The sequence below is a fragment of the Phoca vitulina genome, unplaced genomic scaffold (assembly GCF_004348235.1).
Source record: "Phoca vitulina isolate PV1807 unplaced genomic scaffold, GSC_HSeal_1.0 scaffold7, whole genome shotgun sequence".
Lineage (NCBI taxonomy): Eukaryota > Metazoa > Chordata > Mammalia > Carnivora > Phocidae > Phoca > Phoca vitulina.
In genome coordinates, this window is record NW_022589710.1 from 17,815,699 (window position 1) to 17,819,687 (window position 3,989).

Consider the following 3,989-nt stretch of genomic DNA (forward strand, 5'->3'; position numbering starts at 1 on the left):
GACAATACTTTTTCGTGGAAAGAAGCACAAATGAAGGTACATGGATACAAAAATAATTACAGTTATTTTTCACAAATTATCTGTATTACACCATCTCTCACTCTTAAGGAGCTATAGTAGATCACATTTTGCAATGAGTTTTTTTTAATTCATTTCCTCATTTGTGACCTAAAGTATTTGAATCATATGGTTTAATTATAAAATAACTAGATGAAACTAATAACAATTTGGCAGTTCTTCCTTAAACACTACTAATTGTTTGATATGTAAATGCTGATTTGTATTTTGCCATATGCTTGAAACTCATTACTACATCACTAGTTCTTGGATAGTTCAACACCTCAATGCCTATGTAACTTTAATTTGATTAATCAGTATGGTGAATAAATACCTTACAACCCTGTAGACGTTTGTAAGACTGCAACCAAGTGATCCCCAAAAGGATGCCAATGGAATTCACATTGGGTTGTTTTATATCCTGTAACTCGCTGCAGGAGCACTTCTACTTCTCTGAGCAACCAGGAAACAACCATGTATTAGAGTTCTTCAGGAAAAAACAAAAAAAACACAGAACCAACAGGATATGTATAACATGTTTTTGTGATGATGCATAGATGGTAAGAATGACTGTTCCTACCTTTGCATCACTAAATCCTTCTAGGGATGGTGAGAAGCCGTATTACTTAACAGTCCCTTTTGCTATCCCCTTCCCGTGCCTCCCACTACACACAAACAAATTCCCTATTCCTCTTCACTATTATTTGGAAGATGATTGGCAGCATAATGTTGGTTTGAAGTTTATTTATATTTGAAGAAATTAAATTTGTCTCCTTAAGTCATAAGCATTTAGAGGGAAAAAATGTTTTGATCAACTGCTTTCTACTTATAATTATTAGAATGATTACTAAAGTCGGAAAATTTTAAAAATTAGACTTATGAGCACAACAATATAAATACATAAAATGTTCATTTGTATTCATGGTTTTGCTGTGGAGAAATATGGGGACATAGTCAGACTTTCCCAGAAATATATATTATATGGAAAACAGATCTTGTGGTCAAAGTAGAATAGAAATATAAGACCAAAGAGAAAAAGAATATCTTCTTCTTTTTTTTTTTTTTAAGATTTTATTTTTTATTTATTTATTTGACAGAGACAGAGATAGCGAGAGCAGGAACACAAGCAGGGGGAGTGGGAGAGGGAGAAGCAGGCTTCCCCCCGAGGAGGGAGCCCGATGTGGGGCTCGATCCCAGGATCCTGGGATCATGACCTGAGCCGAAGGCAGATGCTTAACGACTGAGCCACCCAGGCACCCGAAAAAAAGTATCTTCTAACATTGGTCTACCTAAATGATTTTCAAGCTCCAGTTTAGCCATAATCTTATTGTTTAGGTAGTATATGATAGAAGGCCTGGGGGTGGGGGGAGTATAAATGGGGTTATGCTAATTGAAAGGGAATGGGACAAATATCTATTGATCTTTCTTAGTCTCCACCAGAATTATTAAAACTGTGAATCACAGTTCTGAATATATTATATTTCATGATCTCTACATTCCTTGTGAAGTATGATTATTTTATGAAACATAACTAAAATATTGCCTTTAAATTGGGGCATTCACACATTTCCTCTTCAGTGTACTTATAGTCTGATTTTATAAAACTGTATGCCTGCATTGATTATATTTAAATTCTGTTAAGATTTCAATAAGTATTCCTGTTTATAAACAGTTTAAATAATGTAAAAGTGTAATATCTCAGATACAGTCACCATCTCATGTTTATCTTCAAGTTTTCTCCTCGATAATCTATACTCAAACAGGCTTGTGTGTATCTTTCTCCATTTTAGTGTATATATGTAAGTGCATAATTTGTATAAATATATGTAAAATTTTATATGTACACTTTACAAAAAGATAAAGCACATGTCTCTGTTTCAAAAAGCTGGGAATATTGGGTAACATGGAGCAATGTTTAAAATAATGTTCTGCACTTAAAAGAAAATTAGGAGAAGAATCAGTGCTAGCAACGAAGAAAGTGCTGAGAACCCAAGTGCTGAGCACGTAAACCAATGACACAGCAGTCCTGGGTGAGAGAGGAAGGAGTTAACCGAAAGATTCTAAACATATGCAAAGATAGGGGATAAAGACTGTTTGCTGGAGGCAAGAAGTTGAAACTGAGACCCCCTACACAAGTATAACCTCTGCAGAGAAGGCTCCATGCTTTCTAGTTCAGTTTTCCCCATTTAGTCTAGTCTAAAGGCCCATGATTATTCATTTTTTAGTGAATTTATGGAAGTCCCAAGACTAGATAACATGACTAACCAATCATGATGAAAATGTTAATTTCTAAATGAGAATATATATATATATATATATATAGCAAACTTACCAAAATGTAGGTAAAAATAAATAAATTTGAATGCTCATATAAAGAAAGTAAATCATTAAAAAGCCTGTCATGATTATCTAGGCATCTTTTATTTTTTAAATTTTTGAACAATCACATAAGGAAGCATTGAGGTTTAACATTAAATCATATAAATAAAATTTGTATAAACACAAATCCACATCTAGTCATAACACAGAGAGCAAAAGACCAAGTAAAAACAAAGAGAACTAATTGGCAGCTATATACAGATGGATAAAGTTGTGTCTTGTACACTAGAAAGTCTTACAAAACAATCACCTTAGATCCACAGAAGACCAATCTTCAGTGTCATCCTACAAGATGGGTTAACTTTAGCAATCTCCTCCTGTTTTCTCCAACATGCTCCTTTAGCATGGCTGGTAATTGTTTTGGTGATTCCCACGCCCTTGAGACCCATAAGTGCTCTGTTGGCCACTGCAGTCGGCATATCCTTGTCCATATCCATAGTTCCCATAGTTATACCCAGTATCACTACTGGGTATAATCACAGCTGCCATAGCCACTATAGTTTTGATCACCACCATAGGCACTATTGTAATTTCCATATCCTTGATCATAATAATTATTAAATCCTTGGTTCCAGTTTTGGCCCTGACCTTGCCCACCACCCCAGTACCACTTGGTCCACCAGCTGCAGCACTTCTTCCTCCTTTTTGTTATTGCTGTTGATGCTTATAAACCTCTCTAGGTTGTGCAATTTTGATTTCACACTTTCCAGAACCAATTTGATGATATTTGCTTTTTAACAATTTCTTTACTGGCTCTTCATCTGTATATGTGATAAAACAAAATCCTCTTCTTTAATTTGTTTTTGTATCCATGGAAAGTTCAATATTTTCAATTTCTCCGAAGGCTCCAAAATATTCTTTAATTTGTTCTTCGGAAGTATCTGGGCTCAACCCACCCACAAAAACCTTTTGGGGGGATTCTTTCCCTTTGAAAGCTTTGGTCCCTTTGGGGCTATCAATTTGCCATCCAGTTTGTGTTCTTTCAGTTCCAAAACCTCATCAACACTAGCAGCATCTTTGAAAAGCACCAATCCAAATCCTCTTGCTCTTCCAGTCACTGCATCTGTTTTAATTGTGCAGTCTACAAATTCCCCAAATTGAGACAAATATTCAGTCAGATCTTCCTTGCTTTTATCCCAGCTCAAGCCTCCAGTAAACATTTTACTGTCATTCTGCTGACTCTTACTGGTGTTGATCTTGGATTTCTCTGAGAATCCCTCTAGTTCTATGTTGCTGTATTTGTTCATGTCTTCTATGGTGGAGGAGTTGTCGCGGGGCTGGGGTGGGGGTGAGGCCCTGGCGCACAGCACTGATCCTGCAGCAGTGGCCCCAGAGTGTTATAAGGAGTTCTCTAGGTCTCTAGGCATCTTTTAAACAAAGAATTAGAATAATCTTGCAATTAACTTTTAGGGAACTGAAAAACAAGTAACTATTTCCCAAATTGTACTTTGAGATCCAAATTGCAGTGGTAGTAAAGATGATAAATTATTCATAAAACGAGAAAAGTATAGCCCAATTTCCCTCATGTGTGGAAAAGTTGGCTAAAATTTTGT

General features: G+C 35.8%; 1 pseudogene; it reads right to left on the reverse strand.

Annotated features, from left to right (window-relative positions):
* Positions 1–2,775: 2,775 nt before the first annotated feature.
* On the reverse strand, positions 2,776–3,701 carry LOC116632650 (annotated as a pseudogene).
* Positions 3,702–3,989: the final 288 nt, after the last annotated feature.